This window comes from Ornithorhynchus anatinus, chromosome 5, assembly GCF_004115215.2.
Source record: "Ornithorhynchus anatinus isolate Pmale09 chromosome 5, mOrnAna1.pri.v4, whole genome shotgun sequence".
Lineage (NCBI taxonomy): Eukaryota > Metazoa > Chordata > Mammalia > Monotremata > Ornithorhynchidae > Ornithorhynchus > Ornithorhynchus anatinus.
Genome location: NC_041732.1, coordinates 74,726,806 through 74,740,767, shown reverse-complemented (window position 1 = coordinate 74,740,767; position 13,962 = coordinate 74,726,806). Strand labels below are relative to the sequence as shown.

At 48.6% G+C, this 13,962-nt stretch overlaps 1 non-coding gene across 1 annotated transcript; it reads right to left on the bottom strand.

The window, feature by feature from the left end:
• Positions 1–3,950: 3,950 nt before the first annotated feature.
• Positions 3,951–4,087, bottom strand: LOC114812398. The gene has a single exon (XR_003760052.1). It is a non-coding gene; the product is annotated as a small nucleolar RNA SNORA7 (small nucleolar RNA).
• Positions 4,088–13,962: the final 9,875 nt, after the last annotated feature.

The window sequence follows — 13,962 nt, the reverse complement described above, 5'->3', positions numbered from 1 at the left end:
CGCTGCCTTCTTCCGCGCGATAAACATGAGTGTCCACCCTCGACACTCTCCCGTGCCGCTGCTGCCCAGCGCACTTGAGCTTTGACTTGTAGCAGATGGCCCTCCACTCGCTAGCCACTGCCCACTCTAGCAGTGGAATGGGTAGGCCTCTGCTTGACTCTCCCTCCCATAGCCGAGACTGGTAGACTACTGGAAACTCTCCAGGTCTGATCTTGAGAGTGGATAAGGAGCTTACAGTGCAGAATATCTACCCCAGCACTTAGTATAGTGCTTGGCAAATAGTAATTGCTTGACAGATACCATTAAAAATGGAAGCGAAAAATAGAAGAGTGGGAAAGGAGGGAGCATGGAACATTGTTTGTCAGGAACAAGGTGACAGAGTGGGACGGGTAGGGAGTTTGGGACCAAGAAAAAGCAAATAAAAAAGTTCTAAAAGTGGAAATGATTGACAGTGAGATGGGTCCAGACAATCAGTCGGGCAGAGACATCTCCAGACAGGGTGTCAGTCGGCTAGGCCGATCCTCAGACAGCCAGTGGGACAGCCACACCGAATCAGGCCCTCACTCTGCCAATACACCAAACACCCAGTTAGGCAGAGTGCCAGCAGGCCACCCACGCAGGTGAGAAGGCCGTCAGAACATCAGTCTGTCAGTCAGACAGACAATCAGTCAGTTAATCAGCGGGCCAGCCAGGTACCGGGCTGGGGGTGGGGGCAGGCAGTCTGTCAGTCATTCAGAGTGCCAGCCAGGTGCCAGGTTGGGGAGTAGGAGGACAGACAGTCAGTCAGACAGTCAGACAAGCAGTCAGTTAATCAGAGTGCCAGCCAGGTACCAGGTCACGGGGGCAGCCAGTTAGAAAATCAGTCTGTCAGCCAGAGTGCCAGTCAGGTACCAGGTCAGGGGAGCAGTGGCCAGGCAGTCAATCAGTCAGTTAATCAGAATGCCACCTAGGTACCAGGTCATGGAGGCAATCAGTCAGTCAGTCAGTCGAGGGGGCAGGCAGTCAGAAAATCAGAAAGTCAGTCCGACAGGCAGTCAGTTGATCAGAGTGCCAACCAGCCACCGGGTCAGCGGGGCAGGTGGGCAGGCAGTCAGAACATCAGTCTGTCGGCCAGTCAATCAGCCGGTGAGGCAGAATGCCAATCAGGTACCAGATCAGGTGGGCGGTCAGTCAGAACATGTCTGAATGTCAGTCAGTAAGGTAGGCAGACGGGCAGACTATCATCTAGTTGGACACTGTAATCAATCAATCAACTAATCAATGGCACTTATTCAGCACTTACTGTGCGAACGCCACTGTGGTGAGCACTTGGGAGAATACCCTACAGTAAAACGACGATCCCTACTTTTAAGTAACTTACAATCTAGCAAGGGAAACATAAATCAAAATAAACTAGAGGATAGAGAGCATGGCCCTGGGAGTCCGAAGGACCTGTGTTCTAATTCCGACTCCATCACTTATCTCGACTGTTACACTGGGCAGGTCGCTTCACCGTGCCTCATTTCAACCCGATTAGCTTGTATCTACCCTAGCTCTTAGTACAGTGTGACTGTTATCTTGTAAGCCCTTAACAAATACCATAAAAAATAAAATAAATCTAGAGGTACGGAAGGCAGTGAAGTCCAGGCAGCTTCGTGTGAGTGCCGAAGGCGGGAGTGAGGAAGTATGAGCAGGGAAGTGGGGGAGGGAGAGCTGTAAGACAGCAATTCAGCCAGTCAGATGAGGGGGAACATACGGTCCCTTTTGCGTCCAGAGCATTGCAAAATACAGTTCTTCCCGGATAAAACAGCAGTGTTGCCTAGTGGTTAGAGCACGGGCCGGTAAGTCAGAAGGAACTGTGTCCTCGTCCCAGCAGTGCCACTTGTCTGCTGGGTGATCTTGGGCAAATCGCTTCACTTCTCGGGCTATCAGTTACCTCACCTGTAAAATGGGGATTAAAGCCGCGTGGCCTTTTTGGGACAGGGACTGTGTCCAACCTGATTATCTTGTATCTACCCCAGCACTTAGTACAGTGCCTGACGCATAGTAAGCACTAACAAATACCATTACAGTAATATCTAGAGACAACTCACAGGTCTTGCAGATCTGAGCCCCTGGCGATGGCGGTCAGACTGATGGTCAGGCAGGCGGGCAGGGTGTCGGGGAGATGGGCAGGGCTGGCTCTTCTTCCAAGCCGAGAGAAGGGCTTCGCAACCCGCCCGGAAGGTGTCCTTCCTTCCTCTCTCCCCGTTTTCCTGGAAACCACCCCCCACCTCCCACCCCGTCATGACTACTTGTTCCCAGCCTCTCCCTGCTTCCAATATTTAGGCTTGAGGTTTGAACGTCGGTCATCAATCAGTGGTATTTATTAAGCATTTACTGCAGGCAGATCACTGTACTAGTGCTTAGGAGAGTACAACTGAATTATTCAATAGTATTTATTGAGCGCTTACTATGTGCAGAGCACTGTACTAAGCGCTTGGAATGTACAAATCGGTAACAGGATTAGTAGACACGTTCCCTGTCCTCAAGGAACTTACAGTCCAGAGGGACGGTCATTAAAATAAATAATGGATATATTTATAAGAGCCCTGGGGCTGAGGGTGGGGTAAATAATAAATGCTTAAAGGTACATCTGAACCGGGAAATCAATCCTTTCTTGTTTTAAGTGGACTCCGATCTGTCAAGTCATCAATAGTATTCCTGGCTCCGCCACTTATTTGCTATGTGACCTTGGATAAGTCACTGCACTTCTCAGTGCTTCAGTTCTTTCATCTGTAAAATGGGGACTGAGACTGTGAGCCTTACGTGGGACAAGGACTGCGTGCAACCCAATTATCTTGTATCTCTGGGCCTCAGTTACCTCATCTGTAAAATGGGGATTGAGACTGTGAGTCCCATCTGGCACAGGGACTGTGTCCAAACTGATGTACTTGTATCCACTCCAGCATTTACTACAGTGCAGTGTAAGCGCTTGACAAATACCACAGTTGTTATTATTACGAGCCTTGTGAGTGCAGAGCACTGTACTGAGCAAGGGGAAGTCAGCAACAGAATCAGGATGCACCATTCCTTCCCTTTAGGGGCTTAAGGTCAAATGGGGGAGACAAAAAACACACTGGGCATCTATCTAACCTAATCAATCGATCGTATTTATTGAGCATGTACTGTGTGCAGAGCGCTGTACTAAATGCTTGGGAGAATACAACACAGCAGCAGAGCAGACAAATTCCCTGCCTGCAACAGGCTTACAAGTAGAGATGGTACAGTAGCCTTCCGGAAAGGGTTTTGGAGAGTCCGGGCTTGGGAGTCAGAGGTCATGGGTTCTAATTCCGACTCCGCCGCTTGTCTGCTGTGTGACCTTGGGCAGGTCACTTCACTTCTCTGTACCTCAGTTATCTCGTCTGTAAAATGGGGATGAAGATTGCGAGCCCTATGTGGGACAACCTGATTACCTTGTATCTACCCCAGCGTTGTGAACAGTGCTTGGCACTTTGTAAGTGCTTAACAAATACCAACATTTTATTTGATCTCATTCCTCAAACTTATCCCCACATCTGATGGCCCTCCTGGGCCCTCAGGCCCAGCCACTGAACAGGAAATAGAGAGCAGAAGGCAACCAGAGATTGCTGCTAAGTCCGAAAGGAGGCCCGTGAACCCCCTTTTTTGCTTACAGCTTTGTCTGGAGAACGGGTCCTGTGGAATTTGTGGTGGGCAGGGACCGCGTCTGCCAACTCTGTTGGATTGTGTTTTCCCAAGTTTAGTCTTGTCTCGTCGTACGCTTTCAAATGATTTCTGACCCTTAGCGACTCCATGGACACAACTCTCCCAGAACGCCTCGTCTCCACCTACCACCATTCTGGTAGTGTATCCACAGAGCTTTCCTGGTAAAAATACTTCTGCGCAGTAAACTTGAGTCTCCGCCCTTGACTCTCTCCCATGCCGCTGTTGCCCAGCACAGTTGAGTTTTGACTTGTAGCAGATTCCTTCCACTTTCTAGCCACTGCTCAAGCTAGGAATAGAATGGGTCTGCCTCTGCTAGACTCTCCCTCCCATAGCCGAGACTGGTAGAGTACTGGAAACTCTCCAAGTGCGATCCTGAGAGGGGAAAAGTTTAGTACAGTGCTCAGTAAAAACCATCGGTTGACTGATTGGCAGCAGGGCCTAGTGGGTTAGAGCACGGGCCTGGGTGTCAGAAAGTCATAATAATAATAATAATTATTATGGTATTTGTTAAGCACTTACTATGTGCAGAGCACTGTTCTAAGCGCTGGGGCAGATACAGGGTAATTCATTAATTCATTCACTAGTATTTATTGAGCACTTACTATGTGCAGAGCACTGTACTAAGCGCTTGGAATGTACAATTCAGCAGCCGATAGAGACAATCCCTGCCCATTGATGAGCTTACGGTCTAATCGGGGTTATCAGATTGTCCCACATGGGGTTCACATTTTTTAATCCCCATTTTTACAGATGAGGTAACTGAGGCCCAGAGAAGTTAAGTGACTTGCCCAAGGTCACACAGCAGACAAGTGGCGGAGCCGGGAATTAGAACCCATGACCTCTGACTCCCAAGCCTGGGCTCTTTCCACTGAGCCATGCCGCTTCTCGTGGGGTGGGTTCTAATCCTAGCTCCACCACTTGTCTGCTGGGTGACCTTGGGCAGATCACTTCACTTCTCTGGGCCACAGTTACCTCACCTTTAAAATGGGGATTAACACTGTGAGCCCCATTTGGGGCAGAAACTGTGTCCAACCTGATTATCTTGTATCTCCCCCACGGCTTAGTAAATCCAGTGCCTGACATATAGTAAGTGCTTAACAAATACCATAATTATTCCCCCTCTAGACTGTGGGCAAGGAATCTGTTTATTGTTATAATGTACTCTCCCAAGAGCTTAATACAGTGCTTTCCACCCAGGAAGCGCTCCATAAATACAATTTAATGAATGAATGACTGAATGACTGAAAAAGTTCTTTGAGACGCTTTTCGGGCACTATATATAAGCCAAAGGACTTTCGTTCAAAAAGTGCCCCAGATCTGCATCCAACATGTTGTGGATTCTGCTTTACTCAAAATTTAGTGCCAAAGTCCTTAATTTAGCATGCTATAAATGTAAATCGTGGCATCTGCCCAGCACTGTGCTAAAATTGGACCTGGTCCGTGTCCCACGTGGGGCTCATAATCTGAGAGATAGGGAGAACAGGTATGATAGCCTCATTTTAAAGAGGAAGACCCTGAGACCCTGAAATGTTCAGTGATTTGTCTAAGATCACATAGGAGGTCACTGGTCAACCTGGGATGAGAACAAGGGTCTCCTATCTCTGAGTCCCACGTGCTCTTTGCCATAGGCCATACTGCCTCCCTCGAACCACTAGTAAATGGTAGTCTATAAAGATATTTTTATTTCAACCTAAATTTTCAGGCGTACAACAAAAGCTGACAGGCCTATTTTTCAGTCAGAATTTTTTCGGATGTAGTTTCCTGGCACAATTTTGGCCTGCACTGATGCCTAATTTCCTGCATATAGGTCTTTAGCCCTAAATGCATGAATTCTCCCTTCACGTATTTTGACTCATTGCTTTGGTAAATCCACGTATATTCATCCACGATTGTGCATATGTCGGAAAAATATTCAGAAGCCAGACTTAAGGGCAGTGTGGTTACTATTGCCTTGTCAATGCAGGGTAAGTGAATGATGATCTAGTGAATTTTATTTTTCAGTTTTGGAGCCTCCCTCCCCCATAATGACGCATTACCTCCAAATGCCAGTGACCAATGGTGGATCCAATGAGCCTCATTCTTCTCCCACCACGGTAATAATAATTGTGGTATTTGTTAAGCGCTTATATGTGCCAGGTACTATACTAAGCACAGGGATGGATATAAGCAAATTGGGTTAATTAATAATGGTGTTATTTGTTAAGCGCTTACTATGCGCAAAGTACTGTTCTAAGCGCTGGGAGATACAAGGTGATAAGGTTGTCCCACGTGGGGCTCACGGTTTTAATCCCCATTTTACAGATGAGGGAACTGAGGCAGTAAAGTGAGGCAGTAAAGTGAGGCAGTAAAGAGGTAAGCCCGTCAAACGGCAGGGACCGTCTCTATCTGTTGCCGACTTGTTCATTCCAAGCGCTTAGTACGGTGCTCTGCACATAGTAAGCGCTCAATAAATACTATTGAATGAAGAAGTGACTTGCCCAAAGTCACACAGCTGGCCAGCGGCGGAGCTGGGATTAGAACCCATGACCTCTGACTCAGTCCCTCTGTCAACTGAGCCCTGACCTCCGACTCAGTTGGACGCAGTCCCTGTCCCACATGGTGCTCACCACCTTAAACTCCATTTTACAGGTTTGGGAACTGAGGCATAGATGAGACAAGTGACTTGCCCAGGGTCACACACAGAAGGCAAGCGGTAGAGCCAGGATTAGAACCTAGGTCCTCCTGACTCACAGGCCTGTACTTTCTCCACTAGGCCATGCTGCTTCTCCAGACTGCACACTCTGCTTCTCTACACAGACGTACTTTTAACTGTCTCACCATTGACCCCTTGCTCACATCTTCTCCTCTGGAACCTCCCCTGCCTCCACCTCCCCCCACCTATCTGGCAGACCACCACTCTTCCCATCGTCAAAGCCTTACTAAAACCACATCTCCTCCAGGTGGTCTTCCTTGACTAACCTCTCACCTGCCCACTCCGCTCCCCGTCTTCTGCCTCACCCCTTGCCCTGGGTCCGTATCCCTCGCGCACTTGATATTCACCCCACTCCATCCACACTGCATTAGATCCATATCTTTATAATAACGATGGTATTGGTTAAGTGCTTACTATGTGCCAAGCACTGTTTCAAGTGCTGGGGTAGATATAAGAAAATCAAGTTGTCCCAAGCCGGGATCAGAGTTTGAATCCCCATTTTACAGATGAGGTAACTGAGGTCCAGAGAAGTGAAGTGACTTGCCCAAAGTCACACAGCTACTCTGTTGCTTCCCCCATCTGTAATTTATTTTGCCGCCGGTCTCCCCATCTAGGCGATAACCTCCTTGTTTACCAACACTATTGTATTGTACTCTCTCATACGCACCGTACAGTGCTCCGCACACAGTAAGCGCTCAATAAATACAATCGGTCGATTGACTGACTGACAAGCTGGTGCCTCAGGACTTTTGTCCTGTCCTCCAAGACTCTACTGTCTTCACTTGGCATGCTGAAAGGGGAGGAAAAAAAAAGTTCCTTGCTAACAGATGAAGTCGATTAGTGAAGCTAATTAGTCATGTAGAAGATATCATTCGGCGATTGCACCCTGCTGGTATTCACCATTATTCCGTAGAGTTTGGGCCAGATTTCTAATTAAGTGAGGATTTCCGGTTTCTAGCTGATCGGGGCCCTGAAACAGCAGCCGGAAAGTTGAGATGGGGAAAGTTGAGATGGGCTATTTGGAGTGGTTCGGTTCTAAGCGAAGAGCCGATTGGCATCAGTCACTGGCCACGCCAGAGAAGCGGCATGGACTAGAGGAAAGAGTAAGAGCCTGGGAGTCAGAGGTCCTGGGTTCTAATTCCAGCTCTGCTACTTTCCTGCTGACGCCGGGCAAGACGCTTCACTTCTCTGGGCCTCAGTTTCCTCATCTGTAAAGTGAGGATTCGATCCTATTCCCTTTTACTTCAACCGTGAGCTCCACATGGGACAGGGGCTGTGTCTGACCTGACCATCTTCTATCTACCCCAGCGCTTAATACAATGCTTTGCCCACTATAAACACTTAACAAGTACCACCGTGATTATTATTGAACTTTCCATCCTTACGCTCCATAGAGAGCTATATACGAACCTCAGACCATAACCGGGGTCATTTCCTGGTCAGCCTCAGTGCCCACCCAGTCCGGGACTCTTTCTCACAGGGGCACTGATTGGGCATTTGGCTACTGTGGGTCATCAGAGGCTTGTTAGGGTATGAACAAACAGTGGAAACATGAAGAATAAAGGTTGCCCTTACCCACCATTTGCCCCAAGTCTGGGGAGCTTAATTCCGATTGCCCCGGAGAGAGGAGCATTCTGATGGGAGCCAAGAATGCCCTCTTTTCCCCCGTTTCCCTCTGCTCCTCCCCCTCTCCCTTCCCATCCCCTCAGCACTGTACTCGTCCGCTCAACTGTATATATTTTCATTACCCTATTTATTTTGTTAATGAGATGTACATCACCTTGATTCTATTTGCTATTGTTTTAATGAGATGTTCATCCCCTTGATCCTATTTATTGCTATTGTTCTTGTCTGTCTGTCTCCCCCCCGTTAGACTGTTAAGCCCGTCAAAGGGCAGGGACTGTCTCTGTTACCGATCTGTACATTCCAAGCGCTTAGTACAGTGCTCTGCGCATAGTAAGCGCTCAATAAATACTATTGAATGAATGGATGAAGAATCCCATATGTATCTAGTTTGCCCCCCACCCCTACTACCTGGCCCACTGGAGTTGCCTCCTGAGTTTGTATCCTGAGCCTCTGGACTCACAGAAGATTAATTCGTTATTCAATCAATCCATAGGGTTTACTGAGCACCTACTGGGTACAGAGGCCTGTAATAATAATAATGTTGGTATTTGTTAAGCGCTCACTATGTGCAGAGCACTGTTCTAAGCGCTGGGGTAGATACAGGGTAATCAGGTTATCCCACGTTAGGCTCAGTTAATCCCCATTTCACAGATGAGGTAACTGAGGCACAGAGAAGTGAAGTGACTTGCCCACAGTCACACAGCTGACAAGTGGCAGAGCTGGGATTCGAACTCATATCCTCTGACTCCCAAGCCCGGGCTCTTTCCACTGAGCCACGCTGCTTCTCTAGCCACGCCGCTTCTCTGCGTACCGCTGTACTGAGCACCTACCGTGTAAAGAACACTGTTCCGAGCAAATACCACGTGTGGAAGGTTGTACCGAGCACCTACTGCATACTGAACACCGTTCTGATCACCTACTGCATGCAGAGGGCTGTACTGAGGGTCTACTGTGTGGAGAGCTCTGTTCTGAGCACGTAAATTGTGTGCAGAGTCCTTATGGCCTAGTGCAAAGAGCCCAGGCCTCGGAGTCAGAAGATCTGGGTTCTAATCCTGGCTTCCCCTCTCGCCTGCTGTGTGACCCTGGGTAAGCTGCTTAATCTATCTGTGTCTCAGTTTCTTTTAATGGTATTTGCTAAGTGCTTACTATGTACCAGGCACTGTTCAACATGGGGCTTACGTTCTGAATCTCCATTTTACAGATGCGGTTAATGAGGCACAGAAAAGTTAAGTGACTTGCCCAAGGTCACACAGCAGACAAGCGGCAGAGCCTGAACTAGAACCCAGGTCCTTCTGACTCCCCCGCACAGGCTCCTCACCCATAAAATGGTGCTCCCTCCTAGTTGAGAAGCAGTGTGGCCTAGTGGAAAAAGCACAGATCTGGGAGTCAGAGGACCTGGGTTCTAATCCCTGCTCCACCACTTACTTGCCGTGTAACCTTGGGCAAATCACTTTACTTCTCTGTGCCTCAGTTCCCTCACCTGAATTCAAAATCTGTTCATCCTCCTCCTTAGACTATGAGCCCCACATGGAACCTGATTATGTTGTATCTTTCCCAAAGCTCAGTACAGTGCTGGATACAAAGGAAATGCTTAACAAATACCACAGTGATGATTATTATTATTTTATTTAGGCCTTCAGTTCAGTGGGATGCAGGGACTGGGTCTGACCGGACTACCTTGTATAATAATAAAAATTATGGAACTTGTTAAGCACTTACTATGTGCCAAGCACTGTTCTAAGCAGGGGTGGAGATGCAAGTGAATCAGATTGGGCACAGTCCCTGCCCCACATGTGGCTTTTGGGGGAAATGAAGCCCGGTGAAGTGAAGTGACTTGCTCAAGCTCACACAGCAGACATCTGGCAGAACTGGGATTAGAACCCAGGTCCTTCTGACTCCCAGGCCTGTCCTCTGTCCACTAAGCCACACTGCTACACCCCAGTGCTTAGTACAGTGCTGGGCACCTAGTAAGCGCTTACCAAATACCACCATTAGCATCAGTATATACGAGCACCAGGCCCGAGTCACTGAACAAGTGGCTACGTCCCATCTCTCCGCCTTTCGTCGGCTCGGTTAATTCGTGTCGAAGAACATTCTGCATTCTATAAAGGCTCTGAGCCTCTGTGGAGACAAAGCCCTCGAGAGGCTTGGAAGGCAGCCCAAGCCAGCAAGCAACTTTCTTACTAACGCTGACTCAAAAGGCCCGGAGATGAATAGAGTCTTAAGTAATTGTTTCGATTAAACTCCATTATGCTTAATAAATAATTAACCTATCATAGGCAATCCACTTAAGAACGTCCATAGCCCTGCCTCCACGCCGAACCAAGGAGCGCAGAATAAACACTGGGTATCGACCAGCCCCAACGGCCTCCCCAGACCACCAGTCGTGACCGGGGTGGGGGGGGGGGGGGTATTTGCTTCTGTGGAGATGGGATTTCCGGGAGGGCCTCACGGAGCTGACGTCTTCTGGGCACCGGTCCTGAGGAAGATGGGTTCGATGCAGGTGCGGGGAAGGAAATGCCGAGGGCACCCCCGGATTCTTCCTCTGTCCCCGCTCCGTTCTTCCAGGGTCTCTTTTCGATTAAATGCGGGGTCTCTCCGGCGATGGGCCGTGTCACCAGGCTCAATTAGTCTGGCGTCTCCGCCTGGTAACTAAGAAAGTCGAAACTCCCTTTGCAGTTTTAGACGTAGCTGTCGGCGTATCAGAAGCAGTGCCGTGTTCTCAGCTGAATGTGGGAAGCATTGGCTGGGGACGGGGGCCCGGGAAGATGGGGAGGGAGTAGAAGGTACCACGGGAGCTGAATGGAGGGCTAGCTCCGGGCCTGCTGGGCTGGGACTAGGCCAGGCCTTGAGTCTTCGGCCCACGTGTCACTCGGCCCGGCTGAGAAAGGACCTGGAATCCACTGGACCTGGGCAGTCCTCTCCAGCCCTCCCATCCCATCTCCCCAGTGCCATCGGGCATGGAGAAGCTGGGACCGTGGCCTGGCCGATCTAACAGGCCGCAGCTAGGCCGGTCAAAGATGGAAGGCGGTGAGAATTTGCACTCAGGGCTCCTATAATGGTGGGTGGAGGCTGCTTTCTTTCAGAAGCCCCAGTGAGAAAAATTCCCGGCTCCTCCAATGCTCTGTGCATGCGCACACAGGAACGCACAAGTGTGCAGTTTCTTCTAACACTGTGGCGGGATCCTGTATCCAAACAGGCTAATGGTATCTGACAAATGTTCCCTCACTCCCCCAGAACATTCTAGTGAGAAGTCATAGCGAAAACCCTCGTCGAGGTAGAACGGAGAGGACTGGGGTGAGAGCACACAGTGGAAATTTGGGGTTGGCCACCCTCCAAGACAGGGCGATGCCCTTTGATTTTATTTCAGAGCTTGGGCCGCCCCGCGCCATGATGAACCAGTGGGTGGGAATGCCGGACGGCCGTAGGGTTGGGGGTGATGAAGAGTCATGAACGGAGGTCATTTGGCAAAGAGGAGGAAGGACTTCGCAGCCATCACGTTGGACAGACGAAGCAACTGTCCTACAGCCGAAAGGCTCCTCAGGTGACAGTAATAATAATAATAATGATAGTGGTATTTGTTAAGTGCTAATTATGTGCCAGGCACTGTACTAAGCTCTAGACTGAATGCAAGCAAATCGGGTTGGACACTGTCCCTGTCCCACCTGGAGCTTACAGTCTTAAGCCCCATTTTACAGATGAAGGAACTGAGGCATAGAGGAAGCGAAGTGCTTGCCCAAGGTTACACAGCAGACAGGTGGTGGAACCTGATTTAGAACCCTGGTCCTTCTGACTCCCAGGCCCACGCTCTATCCACTAGACCACACTCTGCCCTGGTTAACGTCTTCATGGGCTCAAGGAAAATCGAGTGTCAAGGGAAGGAGAGCTAAACCAGCTAGAATTGCTCCATAAGAGATGCTGTAAAGCCAATCACTGCGTTCCCGAGCCCTAAGACATTGCCCGGAATGACGTAAATAAGATCGAAACACAATGATTGAAACACAGTATAGTTAAACAACCAAATAATACTGCGAATATGTCTCAGAAAGGAAAGGTTTTAACAGGTTTCCAGGAGAGAAACGTATGTAAAGACTGAACTTATCTACTTAGACCATGAGTCCCATGTGGGACAGGAATTGAGTTTCATTTTATTATAATAATTATAATGTTGGTATTTGTTAAGCGCTTACTACGTGCAGAGCACTGTTCTGAGCGCTGGGGGAGATACAGGGTAATCGGGTTGTCCCACGTGAGGCTCACAGTCTTCATCCCCATTTTACAGATGAGGTCACTGAGGCCCAGAGAAGTTTAGTAACTTGCCCACGGTCACAGAGCTGACAAGTGGCCGAGCCGGGATTCGAACCCATGACCTCTGACTCCCAAGCCCGGGCTCTTTCCGCTGAGCCACGCTGCTTATCATCTTATATCTATCCTAGTGCTTAGTACAGTGAATGACACAAAGTAAGCATTTAAATGCCACAATTATTATTCTTATTAAATTTTAAATATTATTCATTTTCAGATTATCCAAACGGTATATACCCGGCTAAGTGAGCTGACATTATGAATCTTCAAAAGATGCCATTATCCAGTGCTAACTTTAATTTAATTTAATGTTGGTATTTGTTAAGCGCTTACTATGTGCAGAGCACTGTTCTAAGCGCTGGGGTAAACACAGGGGAATCAGGCTGTCCCACATGGGGCTCACAGTCTTAATCCCCATTTTACAGATGAGGGAACTGAGGCAGAGAGAAGTTAAGTGACTTGCCCACAGTCACACAGCTGACAAGTGGCAGAGCTGGGATTCGAACTCATGAGCCCTGACTCCAAAGCCCGTGCTCTTTCCACTGCACCACGCTGCTTCTCGTAGACTTTAGTCTACGGTCGCTTCATTCAAGTGGATCAAAATACTTCAAAGGGAAAGGCAGGGAAGGTCTAAGCCAAGGGCAACTATGCCGTGCTCTCTTGAAACAAGAGGGTACGGTAAGGAATACGGATCTTAAAATTCAATAGTGCTATCAGAAAAGTGCACTCTAAAGAAGGGGTTAGAACTGAGGTTGAATACTGTGTCTTCCCTGCCTGGCTCTCTCCCCGTCTCCTTTTCCAAGACCTCTGCTAGACAGTAAGCTCCTTGAGGGCAGGGATCGAGTCTATTAACTCTACTGTACTCTCCCAAGTACCTAGTTCAGTGCTCTACCCAGAATACATACTCACTAGATAGATTTAGTTAGCACCTGTGTTCACTTGGAGAAGAGCAGGCTTCCCTTCCCACTCCATCCAAACTATGTTGATCCAAGCCCTTTTTTTTTTATCCTGCCTCGACTATTGCATCAACCTCCTTGCTGACCTCCCTGCCTCCTGCTTCTCTCACACTCTAGTCGATATTCCACTCTTGTGTCCAGATCATTTTTTTTTTTAAATGTTCATCCCATATTTTCCTAACTTCAAGAATCTCCAGTGGTTGCCCATCTACCTCTGCAACCAACAGAGGTTTTAAAGCACTCAATCGCCTTGCCCGCTTTTTACCTCACTGATTTCCTTCTACAGCACAACATGTTCACTTTGCTCCTCGAATGCCAACCTACTCACTGTACCTCTATCTCAGCTACCTCGCCGCCGACCCGGTCTCTGGCCCGGAACGCCTTCCCCCTTCATATCCAACAGGCCATCACTCTTGCCACCTTCAAAGCCTTATTATAATCACACTACCTCCGACGGGCCTTCCCTGACTCATCTCTCATTTCTCCTACTCCCTTTCTCTTCTGCCTCACCCTCTGACTTGGATTTGTACCTTTATTCACCCCACCCTCAGCCCCATACGGCACTTATGTACATAACCATAATTTATCTTAATGTCTGTCTCCCCCTCTATACTGCAAAATCCTTCTGGGCAGGGACCACCAGAGCTGTTGTATTATACTCTCCCAAGCTCTGTACTA